Raw genomic sequence first — 19,591 nt, 5'->3', positions numbered from 1 at the left:
TGAGGAAATTTAGTGTTGTGTAAATAGATACTCTTATTATTTTTATGCATTTTAATAAATGTTTTAATTGTACTTGTGCCCTAAGAAAGTATCATAGAGGATACTCTTGGAAGGAAAAAAAAACTAAGTAAGAAATAAAATTACAGAAACATTTCTAGTAACATTATTATATTACAGAAATTTCCCATTAATATGCTTTTAATAGGCACTCGGTTTAAAGAACAATGGTAGTATGTTTGGTCTAATAAGACAATTATTTCAGTAGAGGGGAACAAAATCCATACTACAGCAAATATAGGGAGTAAGGGTGATAAAGGAGAGATAACAGAAGCAGAATGAAGCTGCAAAGTTGAATGGGGTCCACTTGTATGAGCAGATGAGGATGCTGACCCAGACCAGAGGGAGCACAGAGGGACTGAACCAGATTATGAGTGGAGATGAGCGCAGGATTGCCTCAGGGCATCCATCCTCTCATTTTGTTATCTCAAATTGTCACTTGGTTCTTTTATATCCCATTTGCCTTCTACTTTACTCTATATCCTTCCTGCTAACTTTGATAATTTTCTGTGTGTACACTTAAGTTCATTAATTCATTCAACACAAATATACTGAGCATGTATGACACATCAGACATTAAGCCAGGTTCTAGAGGTACAAATACAGAAAAGAAATATTCTCTTCCTTCAGGAAATTATAATCCAAAGGGGAATGAATGCATAAATAGATCATACTGTAATGTTAACATTGCCATAATGGTAAATGACTAATTAAAACAGAAGCTAATCCTTAGTGAGCACATACTATATGCTTTCTGCTATGCTAATTATGCACATTATTTCTTGTTTAACTTTCACAGGAATGAGGAAACTTATACTTTTATCATCCCTACTACACAGTTAAAAACAAAGACCTGGTGATAGAAAAAAACAAAACTGACCTCACCAGGGAATTGAAACAGTGTGATATTTATCAAGGTGTGGTTACACTCAATCATCATTTAAATTACCACAAGTTCTTAAAATTCAGATTCCCGTGCTCCAACACCAGACCTCCTGAATTCATCTCTCTGCGGAAGGGTCTAGGGAACTTGCCCCTTCTCACACAAATTTTCCTTCTTTAAATGAGACAGCAATTTTCAAGGCTAAAGTAGAAATTTTATTGGAAAATTTAAGCTGTCTCTTTAGCTATACGTGTGTGCGTGTTTGTGTGTGTGTGTAGAGAGAGATTTAAAACCACAGAAATAGATGATCATGCATATTATTTAATAAACAATAGAGGGTTTCTTAGAATATACGGTTTTATTTATGCTTTTAAAATATAATTTAAAACTGCATATAAAGGCAAACAGAAATAGACTAAATTCATTTACACTTACCCAATTGATTTCATTATTTAACAACCCACATTACATTATATTTTGTTCCTGTTATTAGGTTATCATCTAAAATTTAGGTTTGGCATTTGTACCCTTCCCTGATAACAAACTTTTTAGTATATTCTTGATTCATATATTCCATTTTCAATTAAAATTTCCGTCTTCCATTAAATATATTTTCCGTTAAAGGATGTATGGCAAATCTAATTGAATTCTCCATCAAGTTCTCATATCTTTTCATGTATGTGAGGATATATGCAGGCATTTCTTGCATCAAACTTTGTGTTCCCTAAAAGTTTTAAAGCAACTTATGAAGTTAAACAGGTCAAATAAATAAAATTTTGGTAACAAAAATGAGGTGAAGAAAACATCATATGGAGAATTAACTAGGAAGTAAGGTTCCTTCAGTCAAGCGTAATAAAGCAAAATTAAAAATGGGATATATTTGAGACTAAAGAGGAAAATAAATAACAATAAAAAAAAGAGAAATGATGTCTCCACCCACTCTTCAAGTATTTATTAGGAACTACAGTAGTCACTTCAAAAATAAATATACATATATTATTCCATTTCAAATTGGAATGCAAACTAGATTTTGTGAGAAAACTGAGCAAGTAATTTACAATTTTTGTTACAATTTATGTTAAATTACAAATTTCCAAAAATAACTAAGAAAAGTTTGCAAACAAATAGTAGGTAAAGGAGGTATAATTTAACAGATAACTATCACAAAAAAATTTAAAGCCACTATAATCAAATCAAGACAGTGTTGACTTAAGATTAGCGGTACAGAAAAGAATTCAGCAACAGATTCCATGCTATACAAATTTATTAAATGACAGGGGTGGCATTTCAACTCAGCGGGATAAAAAGAGATTATATCATCAACAGTATTAGCACAACTGTCCAGGCATCTGGAAATAAAGCTCTGTAAAATATAAAATTTTAAAAAAACTGCAAGAATGTATAGAAAAAATAAGAAATGTTTAAAACTTAAAATGGAAATTTAGAATCTATGTGGGAAAAGAGATACATATTTGATTACATCTTCTTTAGGAAGTCACACTAGCATTTACCATCTCAAGCACCAGTCTGAGCAATTTCCTGATATAACTTAATTCTTTTAGCAGCTATATGAGGAGTTATTATCATTTCTATTTTACAGATGAGGACATTAAGGTATAGATCACACAGCTAGGAACTTCTGTAGCAAAATAAATCACCAACAAAGTCTATAGACTAACAGTAGCTTTTGTTTTTTGTTTTTTTTTTTAAATTTTTTATTTATTATTTATTATTTTTATTTTTGGCTGTGTTGAGTCTTCGTTTCTGTGCGAGGGCTTTCTCCAGTTGCGGCAAGTGGGGGCCACTCTTCATCGCGGTGCGCGGGCCTCTCACTATCGCGGCCTCTATTGTTGCGGAGCAGAGGCTCCAGACGCTCAGGCTCAGTAGTTGTGGCTCACGGGCCCAGTTCCTCCGCGGCATGTGGGATCTTCCCAGACCAGGGCTCGAACCCGTGTCCCCTGCATTGGCAAGCGGATTCTCAACCACTGCGCCACCAGGGAAGCCCCCTAACAGTAGCTTTTGGAGAAATAGCTCACAAAACAAAGGACAGAGAGAGGGTTACTATCTGTGTAATACAAAGAGTTTGTACAAATTGTGAAACAAAAACGGTGAGGGGAAGCAAGTAGCATAATAGGACAGAAAGGACATAACTAGGTACTATATAGAATAACACATCCAAATGGTCAGCAAATATAAACAGAGACACTCTAATGTACTGGTAATTAGGGATTTTCCAGTTAAAGCGACCCTGAGATATCAATTATACCTATCCAAGCACTAAATGTAAATAAGACTCCTAACACCAGTTGCTTTTACTTGTTATTGTTTCAAAGATTTATTCCCCCAGAGTTGAATTTTCCAGAAGTCAGACATCATATTTATTTACCATTAATAAATTTCTACATAGAGATATAAATGGACAAAACATGGACAATAGCAAATCATTGGGTAAGCACATCTAGTGTATGTTTACATAGATTTGAGTACACACCTGACAAATCAGTGTAGATAGTAACTCTACAACTCTGTATAGCTTCTATTCTTGGTGAGCATGTAACTCTGCTAGGTGTTACCCAGGCACTTTGTAGACACTTTTTCATTTAATCTTCCCTATAAACTTTTTAAACAGTAGGGACTGTTTTAGATCCTATTTTACCTATGAAAAATATGAAGTTGAGAAGGATTGGGAACTTGCCCCATGTGTCACACAGCTAAGTGGCAGTCTCAGGATTTGAACCCTCCTCCACCTGACTCCTGGATACCAAGTTATACTTTTTGCATGAAACAAACTTCCATAAGCGGAATATATTTCTTTTTTAAACACTGTACACCTATACAAATCTAGTTTTTTCTGTTACCAGTAAGGTTTTGGTCATATGTTTGCTGTCAAAAAATATTTGCCAATCCTGAATAAAAAGCATCATCCCTGTCTGAAATAGACATTTCTACAGTGTGTTGATGAATCTTAACTCTAAAGAGAGATTTCTCAAGGATGTGTATTATCTGACTATATGAAAATATATTTCTTCCAAATAGAAATCAGAGAATCAATAATAAAACTAGATTTCATGTCCTTAGGATGATTTCAAGACTATATACAGAAAATAAACAGGATAAAATGACTATGGCAATTTCTATATTTAGTAAAACCAGAGTACATTTTTTTTTTTTTTAAAGGTATGGCGTATTTTAAATTTTATTTATTTATTTATTTATGGCTGTGTTGGGTCTTTGTTTCTGTGCGAGGGCTTTCTCTGGTTGCGGCGAGCGGGGGCCACTCTTCATCACGGTGCGTGGGCCTCTCACTGTCACGGCCTCTCCTGTTGCGGAGCACAGGCTCCAGACGCGCAGGCTCAGTAGTTGTGGCTCACGGGCCTAGTTGCTCCGTGGCATGTGGGATCTTCCCAGACCAGGGCTCGAACCCATGTCCCCTGCATTGGCAGGCAGACTCTCAACCACTGCGTCACCAGGGAAGCCCCAGAGTACATTTTTAAGGTCCCTAGCACTGACAATTTTGAGATTAACTAGATAAAAGCCAGAAAGAATGTTTTAATTATGTAGTACATTTGGTTTACCAGAATAAAGTATCTTGGGTGATCACCGCAGTTTTGAAAAACCTGAATTTCCAAGCAACTCAGAAGGGAACATTTTAATTTGGGCTGGATCATGGATGCAAATAAAAGTTTCCTTAGGTTAATGGAAAAAAATAACAGCAAAGGGAATGAAGTGTGACAGGGCAGGGGCGAACAGGAGAGCTGCGCTGGAAGCAGTCTATGCAGATAAAGAATGCCACAGTGGCGAAATAATCAACAAGCAATTATTTAAGAGGGACATGTTTACAAGTTGCTTTTAAGATGGCAGATCCGACGCCCGAGTGCCCTGCCTGGTTCTGTGTTGCTGCTGCCTGGTAGCTCCCAGTCCCATCCTGTCCTGCTCACTCCTGGGGGTTTCCAGAGCCCAGACCCCACCAGGGCCTGCGTCTTCAGGACCCCTCTGCACTCCGTGTGTGTTGGCAAACACAGTTAATAAAGCAATGTTTTCTTTGAAAAAAATAAATGAAAGTAAATAAATAAAATGCAGATCAAGTAATAATTTTAAGATGTCTCCAATAAAAGTTAAACTCAATAAAATACATTTTCATTTTCAAAATCCAATGTTTAAAATAAATGCAAAAGTCACAGAGAAGAGCCGCAGGCTAAGTGTGAAAGTTACAGCTGTAGAAATTAATTTACATGAAAGAACCATCATGCCTCCTTTCGAAATGGCTTGCTACTAGAAAACACAGTGCAGCCCAAATATTCATAAAGGAATTCAAGAATTCAAGCAGTAGGCACTGACAGCTGCAGTCATTTATTTTTCAAACTCCTGGTCATGTTATGGCATGCCTGCTAGATATGAAGTAGGATGGTAAAAGGAAAAAAAAAAAAATTGATGAAAGAAACAGCCAGAAGGTCTTTAACACCATTTCACAAACCTACTGTTCAGATGTCCTTGAATTTTAAATCAGAATCATATCAATAGAAATTAATTTCATGTCATTAAATTCCCCAAATAAATATTCCCTTTGGTGTAGCCACATCACCTAATAAAACTCGTACAAAGAGAATTTTAAAGTTTTAATTAATTATAGAAAAGAAAGGACTATTAAAAAGAAAAGGACTCTAATTTCATGGTACATTTGCAGAAACACTCTAATGTTAAATCGTGCTAGCATAGGTCCCAGTTCTTTAATTCCACTTAAAAGTTATTAACTAAGACTCTACTATGTTTTAGGGTTACGGTGGATACCTAAGTTGAGTAAACTGTAGTCCAAACTCTCAGATTGCTTGTTTTTGCCTTCATTCTTTTAATTTGTTGTAACAGGACATTATATCAAAGGAATTGGTTCCTCAGCTGAAGTCCTGATGGCCACACACTTCTTCACAGGAGAGCTTAAGGGTAGGCAGGTTAACCTGGGGAGTCCTGGACCACCATGTAAAATGGGCTTTTTACGTACAAACAGTCACAACTCTATACCTCAGGAGAATATTTTAAAAATTCTGGTATGTTATTTTTATTCTTCTTAGACTCATTTGGTACTAGATTCAGTTCTATTTTTTATTAATTTTTCATGACTTTTAAAAGCTCTGGAAACATTGACACAACATATACATAAACATATGTGGATATACATTCACACATATATGTATATACACATACACACATGTATAATTTTTAGACGTGTCTATATGTTTAAAGAGTTTCAATATTGGTAAGTTATTTTTCCTCGTATTTTGCTATCCTTAAATCCTGGATTTCAGTTAATCTTCACCTGTTCTGAAATTTCAAATGATATATTCAGCAGAGTATCTATGTGGTAGATATTCTAAGACCGTGCATATATAAGAATGATTTTTGTCTTCACTCATGAATAAGTGCTGGCTGAATATAGTGCGTTACAAATTTTAAAAGCTTATCTCTGCTTACTGTGTTTCCTATTATTTCTTCTCTTCATTGCTAAGTCATTTAAATACAAATGATCTATACCCCTTCTCCCTTTCCTTGTTGCCCCAAATCTGTTTTGTCTTTTACCCCTCCATGGAGCCTGCAATGTTGGTCATCACAAATGATCTTATTAGTAAATCCCCTTCCTTTTATTCAGGCATCATTATCCATATGTATCTATGGTTCTGATCTCCCATTCTGTATCTTCATCATTTTTCATTGTTGTGTCCCTTTGGATGATCCATTATGACCCAAAACTCAACTTTTGTAATGTAGATGTTCTTACCTCTCAAAACAAACATTTTCTTTATTAATAATAGAAGCGCTTTTCAGTCACCCATGATTAAAACCTGAATTATTCTGTTTTATCCCCACCATGCTAAATCCTTTACCAAAACTTGCCAATTCTTCAAAAAACATCTGTTGAAAGTATTCGTTCCTTCCTTTTCATTTCTTCCACTTAATAATGACATATAGTTTAGGTTCTAATCACATCAGGTACAGAGTTTGAAATAGTCCCTGAGCCTTTTGTTTTTTATCTCTAGTTTCTCTTTTCCTAATACTAATTCTTGTATGACTGATCTTCATAAAATATTCTCCAGAATAATTTATTTTGGAAAAAACATGCCATGGTTTCTCATTTCATATAAAATAATGCAACCAAAGATTCCTGAACTAGGAACACAAAACTCTCCAGAATTTGAATTTAATTTGCACTCCAAGTGAATCTTTCAGTTCTTCCCTTTTTCCTGACAGGTCCAGTCTATTCTTGTCACTTCAAAATGTTTTGGACACACTATATATATATAATTTTTTACCATTTTTATTTTTAATTTTTTAATTTTTTAAATTTTTTAATTTTTTAACATCTTTATTAGAGTATAATTGCTTTACAGTGGTGTGTCAGTTTCTGCTTTATAACAAAGTGAATCAGTTATACATATACATATGTCCCCATATCTCTTCCCTCTTGCATCTCCCTCCCACCCACCCTATCCCACCCCTCTAGGTGGTCACAAAGCACCGAGCTGATCTCCCTGTGGACACACTATATTTTAACCCATTTGTTTTCCAGATCTAGTGAAGTTCTGATTGTATTTGAAGTCTATTCACTTTTAAGGCATAATCTAATTCTGATATTGTTTGTTAAGCTTATCCTAACCATTTCATTCCATGGTGAAATATGCATAATCTGACATACTATTGCACTAGTGACTAATCCACTTATTTGGTCCTTAAAATGTTTTTTTGTGTTTGTGATTTTAGTGTCATACATGTATATGTATTAACACATTAGTCATATATACATTGCACATATTATACTGTTTATATATAATTTATATATAAAATAACTTCACAAATCAGTTTAAGCTCCTTGAAGAAAGTACTGTATTTCAAATTTCTGCATAGCTCTCCTGTTCATTAGAATAGCATTGCATACCGTTGATGTTCGATGTATTACTATTAATGAATAAATGCTTTAAAATGTATAAAAATGAAACTAGACCATTAGATGGTATAGTTGATAAAATTGAAAGAAAAATGATTTACTGAATGGCTCTTTAGATAATGCAAGAACATATAAGAAAAAAAATTACCTTGAATTCATATCAATATAAATTCTAATCTTATAAAAAATAGTTCTATAGCAGAAAGCTTAGTTGTTGGTGTTCTATATTGACTAATTCTAGAGGGAGGAAAAGTTCCTGGCTTCCTTCATGTGTGTTTGAAAAAAAAAATTAAGGTGATTTTTTTCATGCATTGATTCTAGCTATAAAAAAACTGACTTAAATATGGTGCTGATGCTTCTTGTTATCATTGTCAGCACAAGTCCTTAGAGTGACCTCTTTGATAATCTCAAAAAGACAATTGCCGTTATTGCTTGAACTCCTGTCTCCAGAGTAATTTTGAAACTCTAATGTACATACACATACCTATAATGTGCATTTAGTTCAAAAATTTAGAATTTGAAAGAACCACACAGCTCATGTAGCCCAATATATATAACACTGAGGTATATAAATACACTCCCTTCAGTGGAGAATTGAATTCTATTTGCTTATTGGGTTATGTTTTAACAAAACTTTTTGAGGCTTGAGTGGATTTGCTGGAGTAAACATCTGTCAAATCATCAGTGAATAGAGTATGCATTTGAATTTCACTTTTCAGCGTCTGTGCACACTGATACCTATAGAAATAAGGTGATCCATATTTTTAAGACTTCTCACTTCATGGCATAAGGTATAATGTAGAGTACTCCCGTTAATTATGTCCTATTAAAGCAAGATTCTCAAAAGAGTGTTGCATCTAGTTTTGCCCACTTTTGCCCCTACATGGAGGGCTTTTTTGGTTTTTTTTGAATTTTATTTTATTTATTTTTTATACAGCAGGTTCTTGTAAGTTATCTATTTATACATATTAGTGTATATATATCAATCCCAATCTCCCAATTCATCCCACCACCACCCCCCCTACCCCGCTACTTTCTCCCCTTGGTGTCCATACGTTTGTTCTCTACATCCGTGTCTCTATTTCTCCCCTGCAAACCTGTTCATCTGTACCATTTTTCTAGGTTCTATATATATGCATTAATATACAATATTTGTTTTTCTCTTTCTGACTTACTTCACTCTGTATGACAGTCTCTAGATCCATCCACGTCTCTACAAATGACCCAATTTCGTTTCTTTTTATGGCTAAGTAATATTCCATTGTATATATGTACCACAACTTCTTTATCCATTCGTCTGTCGATGGGCATTTAGGTTGCTTCCATGACCTGGCTATTGTAAATAGTGCTGCAGTGAACATTGGGGTGCATGTGTCTTTTTGAATTACGGTTTTCTCAGGGTATATGCCCAGGAGTGGGATTGCTGGGTCATATGGTAGTTCTAGTTTTAGTTTTTTAAGGAACCTCCATACTGTTCTCCATAGTGGCTGTATCAATTTGCATTCCCACCAACAGTGCTAGAGGGTTCCGTTTTCTCCACACCCTCTCCAGCATTTGTTGTTTGTAGCTTTTCTGAGGAGGGCTTTTTAAATTAAGTATTGTAACTAAAGAGCAAAACTAAATTTTGTTAACAAGAACCAAATTTTATATATATGTAACTACATATATACATAGCGGAAGAGATAAACTTCTAATGCCTCCACACTAATGAACTTTTGAAATGTTTTAAAGAACTAGTCTTTATTCTAATCTAGTTCATATGTCTCTTTTGTTTCTGTGAGGACAAGTGCATACCATAGTATATTCTGGCATTCTCTCTCTCTTGCTCTTTCTTTGTTTCTTTCTGTCTCACACACACGGCATATGCAAACACACATAAAATAACTTTGTTTTTTGCAGACAGTTTTTGTCTTTTGTTTATGCACTTGCTCAGTGTTCATTCTGAGTTCCGAAATTTTATCAATTTTTTGCACATAGTGCTTCCTTACTTCCTTACTTCTGGCTCTCTGCTTGGCTTAATATTACTCTAGGATGATTCTTCTCTATATTTAGGAGAAGCCAAGAGTTTTGGCTTTCTCTCATCTTAGAGCTCTGTGTTATGGTCTATAGACTGCATTATGCATTCTCTAATCTGTCTTGAATCTTTGGTGAAGCAAGCTAACCTCCTGATTAAGTTCAAAGTTAAAAACTGATCTTCTCTTTTACTCCCATCTCACTGGCAGAATATTGTCTCCGTAGCTCGGCAGGATGTCGTTAAGTGTCTTGTTTGACTATAGCCTTATGCTGTTAGACATACGATTCAACCATTGTGTTCCTAATGTCATGAAGGCTACAGATGAGGACAATTGTTAAACAGTAGTCCTTTAAACTCTCTAGGCTTTAAAGGCCTTTATAGAGACCTGGTTCTTTCAAGAGGGAGTTAGATTCTTATGGGTCTGAAAACATGATTTTTATAGCCATCAGGTTATGATCATAGGTTGAATATATAGATATAGTCAAACCAAATACAGACAAGCAGTCTGTGTTTCAGGACCCTCAATGAAAAGTCTAATGTGGGAAGAAGGGACAGAACAAGGTGTCAAAACAGTGCTATGTTGAAATGGTGAAAGCTCATCTGACAGGCTACTTTCATTGTACACAGGTGATAAAAGGCTTTGTTTGAATATGAATCAACTGATACTTGGCCTCTCTCAGTTACTGCTGACCAGCAGGGGAGTTTCTCCAAGATGTGGGTTTAGGCAGTAGCTCTATCCTCAGGTGGCCTCTGGTGGAGATACTAGTGATTGTATTTGTCAGTATGAAAAGACTGAGCCGTACATTTTTCAAATCTGAATCAGTTTGCTGTACACCTGAAACTAACACAACATTGTTAATCAACTATACTCCAATATAAAATTTTTAAAAAAGATTAAAAAAAAGATTGAGCTGTACATAGTGATGAGACTAAGAACCACATATGCCATAACGCACAGCCAAGTGCACAGAAACCTTTGATGTTCCAGGCATCAGAGATATAAAGGTCAATGACATCAGGCCTTGGTCCCAGAGGACCTTGGAGTTTACTGGGGAAGAATGATATGGAATAGGAAAATTAAAAGCAAAGTGCTAAATGCTACCAACTAGATATGAGCAAAGTGCCAAAAGAAAACAGAAGATAAAACCACCGTCTTTGCCTGACTGTAATGAGGTTGTGAAATTATTTTCTGACTAGAGATGGGAAACCCAGTCACTTTATGCAAAATCAGCTATTTACAATTGTGGGTGTAAGAAAGGTTGTTAGTGACTGTGCACAAAGCTTTCTGAGGGACTCTTCGTGAAACTTGTGCCCTGAGAGTGTTGGAAATACGTGCTGATGGATGATTCAGGTAGAAGCTACAAATAGGGTTCCTACTGTGTGAATTGAATAAACTGTGTCAAAACAGGTTGTGTAAGAACAGGAGCCAGCTGAGGATATAGTCTTTGTAAAGTATTTTTATATATGATATCAGGTCTGTATTTCTCTATACCATTTATCTTCTATCAATTTTAATTTTAACTCACTTGCAGGTTAAAAGCCTGTAATTTTCACTTTGTTCTGGGGGACTCATTTCTTTATAAAATATGAGCTGCTTCTTAGCAACAATAGTCATGGGGAACCAAGAGAATGGATGTTAAAACAGTGGAATTGGAGGTCAAGAAGGAGGGCATGTTGGAAAAGAAAAAAAAAAAAGACTTTATCCTTTGCACTCTCTCAAGGGTAAAAATGAAGGTATTTCATTAATATGTACTTAGATAATTTTACATTCTTATAGTGCAGATTTAAATTTGGATTTAAAAAAAATTACCTGCATCACAAGATTTTGCATCATCTAAAAGAATATTTTAATTGGTCCATCTGGCATCGAAATAATATTCTACTTATTATAAAGCAGGTGTTAGACACCTCTGAATATTCCATCCTTAATTAAAGCTTAAAGAAAGTAAAATTACATTTTCTATTTTAAAACTTAAAAATCTGAAGTTACTAGACATGAAAAACAAAACATATGTAATCATATGATTTTGCAGATTAGATAACTAATGACTGGCTCTTGAAATTTAATTCTTGGCATACTTTTGTTTTAAATTTGAGACATGTAATAGATAAGAATTAGTATTTGGAGACTGTTTATATTCAAACTTTATTTACCCTAACTGAGAAAGTCAAGTATACTCTTTAGTATCATATAGTTCAGCAAGCACTTACTTTTGAAATGGGATTTCACCGTAGATTTGACAGTGGTTTTAGGAACTTTTCCAAAGAAAAATAATTTATCATTTGATGCCTCAAAGCCAAAATGCACTAAATATGTGTAGCCTGTATTAATAAATCGGTGTTTTTTAAAGAGTATCTTGGATTCATTTAAGCTCAGATTCTGTCAGTAGTTTGCCAGGATTTTGAAAATAATTTAGTGATCATTTGGAGAGTCTATATACTATCCCTATGAAAATGAAAATTAAGTTTGTTTGAATCTTCCTTAAAATCTGTATGGAGAAGATCATAAAGATTGAGAAAGGTGATAGTACTGTTATTTGAGATATACAACAGGTTAAACAGCAGTACATAAAGAGTGTCTGTGAAGCACATCTAGGAAGATTGAAGCCACTAGTGGAAAGCTCTAGAGTTGTTTTTGTCCAACTCTATTCAAAACATCTATTGATGTTTAGCTAAATAAACGGAAAAGAAATTAAACAAGGACCCAGTTCCTTTGTTGAAGAACAGTGTAAGCACCCCAGCTTTACTTGTATGCATGAATTCTCTCTATGAATAGGCTCTGCAAATGACAACAAGCATCAAAATAAAGGAGACATTCAGCAAAATTTATGCAAGGAAATAGGCACATTCAATTACACTGAGATGGTATCTATTCTTTAGAATCTTATAACTCTAAAAAGGAACTGGAAGCTTACATCAGTGTATTTGGATGCCAGGAGAGAAATAAAAAAAATCAATGCCCTGAGAAATAAAATAAACCGTGTATCAAATTTGTATGTAATATTAAAATGCCATTGTTAATTGAGATAGATGATAAAATTAAGATTCAAAATAATTTCAATAAGCCTTCAAAATTTAATAAACATGGTTATACATTCTAAATAATGACAGCAAAAATACAGAATTAGGAAAGAAGTGGTTCAAAAAGCTTTTATGAACAATATCTGGAAAGGTTTAGGTCAGTTTGATTAGTTCATAAGAATTAAACCAATATTTGTTGATAAGTAAAGCACTGTGCTAAAGTGCCTTAAGAAATACAAAGAGGAGAATGTACTTATCCTATCTTGAAGGGATATATACCTATGTGTGAATGGATTATATGCAGGGATATTCATAAGTAAAATACCTAGCACCTGTCTTGTAATTGATTGAATGAACTAAAGTTAAAAGAAAAATGAATAGAGACACATGACAAAATTAATTCTACTTTGGGAGAATTTTCCACAGAAAGTTAGCTCTGAGATGGAACTTAAAGGAAAAAAAAAGTATTTCAAGAACTATTCAAAAACTACGAAAGAATGCTCCAAACCAGTTCTGTCCAGAACTTTCTGTGATCATAGAAATGTTATATATCTATACTGTCTGTTATGGTAGCCACCAGCTACATATGGCTATTGAGAACTTGATGTTTTTTAACTGAAATTTTAAATTTATGTAATTTTTATTAATTTAGATTTAACGGCTATCATATTGAACAATACAAGTTGTGGCAGAGAAACCCGCTTGAGTAGCAGCGCTGAAGATTGAGAGCATATGGGGGCTTTGTTTGGAGGCAGCCACTTCCCTGGACTGACTGGAGTAAAGTCGGGAGATAAAAGTGAAAGGTAAGATTCAAAGAAAACATCCAGGTAAGATTTTGGATGATTTTGCCTATTAGACCATTACAGAAAAGGCACTGAAAATTTATGAGCAGGTTTGAGTCAAGTCCAGCTTCTAGGTTTTAGTAAGAAAACTGGTGACAGTGTGAGTCAGAACCAAAGAGATCAGAAAAGTGGTTACTGTGAAAGTTCAGGCAAGTGAAAGTAAGATATTAAGACAAAAGAAGAGAAAATTATAGGAAAAGGATAATTCAGAGATACATTTTTTCATACTGTATTAGTTTGGTTTCCCCAAATTAAGGAGGAAACACATGAGTAAAAATCACAAATGCAAGTGGCCATTTTAGAGAGTTGCTGGAGAAGGGGGAAGGTGATCAGGGAAAGGATGGCAGCCAATACTGAGTGTGTGACTAGGCCAGCTACCTAAGTGGGTGACTGGAGTTTGTTGCCACAGGGAATCTCTGGGGAATGGTACAGAATGCATGCCTCAAAATTATTCCAACAAAAGAGCAAGGACACTAAGACATTTACATATACACAATTTCCATCAATCGCTGGTTGAGGGCTGTTTCCAGGGGATGTTAATTCCCCAGGACCTGTGGCCTGCAGTATGCTTGGATAGAATAGTCCTCCATAGTTTCAGGGAAAAAGCCCTCAGGAGAAGAGATGCAGATAATGGGATTTGGAAGCCCTCTGGAACATACTGAAATGGCTGCATTTAAACAATTTAGTCAGGAATCTGACAGTGTCTCCTACACGTATGGAGTATCATGCTGGATATGCCACACATCTTATAAAGTGATGTTGAAATATCTGTAGACATACTAACAGCTTTACTTCTTTTTTTTTTTTTGACATCTTTATTGGAGTATAATTGCTTTACAATGGTGTGTTAGTTTCTGCTTTATAACAAGGATAGCTAGTGGAAAACAGCTTTACTTCTTAAATATGAAGGTAGATAGTATTCAAGTAAAAAACCAAGAACAATAAAAAATACATTCATATTGGAAACCAAATATGTCTATAGAGTACTAATATATTAATTTAGTCAGAAGAATGTAGATTAGATTATAGACCATTCACAGTGGAAGCAAACTATGCTGTTTTTGGAGCTAGTGGTTGTCAGAAAGTGTCCTGTGGCTCTTTGATGTCCTGCCAAGGCTTCATAGTGTGCACCATTTTTGATGAATATGTGAAGCTTATTATTGCTGAAGTTGAGAATATATTCTGTTATATGACAATATCTGATGAGCTAAAACATGAGCGATGAGGCATAGAAGCCAGATACTTGAAAATGTGTTTATTAGAACGTATGATCCCTCTGCCCCATGAGCATAGGCTGTAATTTGGTCAGTGAAATAAAGATTTTAACTTAAACTCTGTCACAGTGAAAGATAATCAAGCTTAATAAATAAGCAACTGGAGATGCTTTTATAGACGCCAGGAGTTATTGTTGTACTGTAGTAAGGACAGTATTTTAGTTATTCCTGACATTTTTGTGTGGTTTTAATCCCTTTATTGCTTTAAGTTTGTCACCAAAACTATAATATACTAAAGTGCACTGATAAACAAACAAAAACAAAAACAGTTTGAGAAATACAGGCCACGGTGGGGAATGTGTGTGTGTGTTGTGCTGATATATCAAGTTATAAATTTGTTTATGAATATGAAGAATTTAAAATATATTTTATTATTGTTGAGTATATGGTAAGTAAAGCAGAGTTTTTTAAAAAAAATTTGTTACTATTGATTTTTCCAACAGATACAGAAATGTTATTAAGGTATATTCATTACAAATTAGTTGTAGAATGATGGCCAGTAGCAGGCTTAGACTATCAAAAGTACACACTTAATAACCAGGACATACCTCTTGCAAGCAGTATATTTTCTAGTGACTCAAGTTATTTTGCTAAAAGTTAGACGATAAATGGGTGTTTTATTATAATTCATGTGTCATGATTCATAATTACTTATCAATACTGCTTTAACATATATGTTTCCAAGCTAAAATAATTGAGGCAATTCAGGGATAGAATTCTCCCCTTAGTCACCCATTCTTCTCTGTGTTATATCAAGGACTAAGTAATATTTGGAAAAAAAATTATATGGCTCTGTGGCACTTTTTGTATCAACTCTTTGTGAAAGTGGATAGTCTACTGATACTAGGTGTTTCATTTTTCTATATAAATTTCTTCACAATTCATTGACTGTTAACGCATGTTTCTGCCTTTAACATGGAACATTGAAAAAGTGTACTTGAAAAGATATCATCTCAAACTTACTGCATATCAATGACCACTAAAAGTTTAATCAGTTTAAGTACTATGTATGAGAGGTTGTTTCAAGGATGAGTACTTCTCCATGTTGTCTAAATGTCAGTCATTTGTTTACACATTCACATTTTTGCCATATCCAACTACCACTCATGCCTAATATACTTATTCAGAATGGCTCAGTTTATTTATATGAATGTATTTTAAAAGGGAATTTATGTCACCACTGAAAATGGATAATGGAATTAATTTACTAGATAAAAAGTAACATAAAAATGAACACGATAAATATAAAACACTGTTACTTTATTTAAAATAAATGTAGGACTTCCCTGGTGGCAGAGTAGTTAAGAATCCACCTGCCAATGCAGGGGACACAGGTTCAAGCCCTGGTCCGGGAAGATCCCACATGCTGTGGAGCAACTAAGCCCGTGCGCCACAACTACTGAGCCTGTGCTCTAGAGCCCGCGAGCCACAACTATTGAGCCCGTGTGCCACAACTACTGAAGCCTGCACGCCTAGAGCCCACGCTCTGCAACAAGAGAAGCCACCGCAGTGAGAAGCCTGCGCACCACAATGAAGAGTAGTCCCCGCTCACTGCAACTAGAGAAAGCCCCTTTGCAGCAACGAAGACCCAACACAGCCAAAAATAAGTAAATAAATAATAAAAATAAATAAATATAAAAATAAATTTCATAGAAATAAAAAATATATTTAAGCTATAAAATTAAGTACCTGAAAATATGTACCTCACTGGGAAGAATGCAGTTATTTATGATCCGTCAGTAGTAAGTGAGATATTCCATCTGATGTGCTTAGATTAAGAACAAAATATAATCTTTCAATATAGGCTATTTGTCTTTTTTGTTTGTTGTTAAGCAGTGTTGAGAATCATATGTGTATGTCGTTGAATAAGACAAAGAAATTAACTGCCTTCTCTAACGTTATTAGATGCTTAGAATTAATTCCTGAACAAACTTATACGCTTTTCATTTAAGAAGCCATCCAAAGTGATCTTCAGAATCTTTTTTCTACATGTGTCAGGTTATTAGGAAATGTCAGCAAAATAAGGGGAAAACGTAGCTCACCTATTCAGCACTACCATCTAGTTTGGAAATATACTAAGAAATTTTAGTATTACTTTTATCAAGTATTTCAGAAATCTCTTTTAATGTTCAAAATCTTTTTGGTGATTTTTTTTCTGGGGAATTATCCAAACAAGAAAATGATCCAAATTCTCAGAGTCAAATGAATTCCTAAGGCAGGTAGTTTTTCCTCCTTACATATTATTTTCATTTTCTTCAACGATTGATCTCCCAAATGACAGCTGTATGTATGGTTGTGCAGCATAGGACCTGTATTTCCAGGCCTTCTGTGTAGCTAGACTTTCTATTTGTTCTGCTCAATGGGATCCGTGTAGAAAAAAAGTAGTGTTTAACTTCCAGGAAATATACTTAAAGAGGGGAGGAATGTCCTTCTCCTATCTTTTTTCTCCTTCCTTCTGGCTGGAAGGCAGATGTGATAGTTTGAGCGAAACTAGCTATCTTGGACTATGAGATGGAAACCATGATTCAAAGATGGCAGATCATTAAGAAAAAGAGTGTATATCTCTCTTATTTATAATCATGAAGTTCACACTCTAACAGTTTCTGCTTTCATTTATACATGAGTAAAGAAAGCGTTTATTTTTAGTCAATATTATTTTGGTGTTTTCTGTCACTAAAATTGAGTCAAACTTAATCTTAAGAGGAACTCATTTTAAAATTATTTTCTACACATAGATGTGTTCTTGGAATGTTGATATTAACTTGCCTTAAAGGGTAGAGTTAGATTTTACAAATGACCAAATTATATCTGAAATATATGCTTATGTCAAGTACTATACCTTTGATGTGAGTGGTCATGTAGATTCAAGGTTTCATCTAAAAAATCATGAAGACCTTCTTACAACTTGAATAGGTATATCAGAACATTTTCCATGGAAAACCAAAGAACTTCAGTATGAAAAAAATATTTGTTCACTCTTCTTATATTCCTACAGCACTAAGGAAAAAAGGCTGAAAATTCAGGAGGCTTCCCTTTATGTTACTGGAAATTTTTGCAGTTTTATTATGTACTGAGAAATTTCTATTAACTCTTCATGCAGAGTTTACATTGTGAGAGTTTCTTGCATATACAATAAGGAGTAGATTTTTGTAGATTCAGATGCAAGATATTAAATACATAGGACTGATCCTAACTGTGGTTTTACAATGAATACCACTTGACCAATAAATCACTCCCAGGCTATTCTATTGTTTGTTATGATACTATCAATACAATAATTTACTGATATTCTGGGTATAACCAAGATGGAATATGGTGTCACTCAGGAAAAAAATAGTATTGAATGAGATAAAATAATATTCTTAGAGTTCCATGGCCACAGGGACTTTCTCTCAGTCTTTCTCTTTAGGTTCCAGCATGCTAAAATTTTGCTCTGTCTCATTCTCTCTAATCAGATGCAGTAATAAAGCAACCTGTTCAGTGACTTAAAGCAAAGAGTTTAATTCTTTCTCACTCGACATGTCTATCATGTCATTTTCACTTGGAACCAAGGATAACAGTGTAACCTTTTCTGGGACACTTATGTTCTCTTGGCAGAGTAAAAGAGATAAATGGCAAACCACAAGCTGGTATTGAAACTTTACTCAGAAGTGACACACTTCACTTTCACACACATTTTATTTACCAAAGCAAAGTACGTGGACAGTCCTGAATTCAGTGACATAGGGAAATATAATTCTCCCCAAAAAACAGTATTGTAAATATGGAAGAACGTAGTAAAAAATCTAGCCTGTGATTTAATCATTCTGTTTAACAAGAGGAAGTTTCTGGTCATATCTTCTTGACAACATGATAACTGAATCTCTGGGTAAATACACTAATAATATTTGCTAGAATGGGAGTCATTAACTAGGGAAAGTTCTTAATGGGGTGCCCCTGGCTAAAGATGGCTTATAGTCAATAAAAACAGAATCTATGGATTTATGAGGTATGGCTTCTTGGAAAATATCACATGAGCTGGTGGTAAATTGGAGATAATTCATAAACAAAACGTTCTCTGATGTACATAATGTATGTACCTGACTTCGACATCTTATCTATTCTTGGCCAAGAGTGCATGTTCAATGTGGGAAGGAAGGACCTGGGAGCTGCTCAGCATGTCGCAGAACTCTCTCTGCTTTATCTGAGTCGCTTGATTATTTGTATCCTTGAGATTATTATAGAGCTTGATACTGGGTACAGTGTCTGACTCACCTGAGTTTGATTTCACAATTCAGTTCTCTGTGTTACTCAATAAACCATATGGCCAAGCTTGTGAGAAGGGGAAGCAAATATTTTGAACAATAATGTAAGCTACCATGCTTATTATGTTTATTGATATATTTAGATTTATTATTGGTCTCTTATTCTGTGTTCTTTAAAATTCCTTTTCTTTTTTGTTGTTTTTTCTATTTGATGACTGATGATCTTCTTTGTTCCTGTTCATAGTCTTTATTAGTTTGGGATTTACATTTTATTTCTAGTTTTTTAGTAATTCCACTTAAATTTTTAGTATGCTTCCTTGAC

At 34.5% G+C, this 19,591-nt stretch overlaps 1 long non-coding RNA gene across 1 annotated transcript in view; it reads right to left on the bottom strand.

Annotated features, from left to right (window-relative positions):
• The window catches only part of LOC309632549, a 428,412-nt gene that overhangs the window by 361,663 nt on the left and 47,158 nt on the right, over positions 1–19,591 (bottom strand). The window lies entirely within an intron of this gene.

This window comes from Balaenoptera borealis (genome assembly GCF_965194805.1).
Source record: "Balaenoptera borealis genome assembly, chromosome: 7".
In the NCBI taxonomy this organism is placed as follows: Eukaryota; Metazoa; Chordata; class Mammalia; order Artiodactyla; family Balaenopteridae; genus Balaenoptera; species Balaenoptera borealis.
This window is presented reverse-complemented; position numbering and strand designations above follow the sequence as displayed.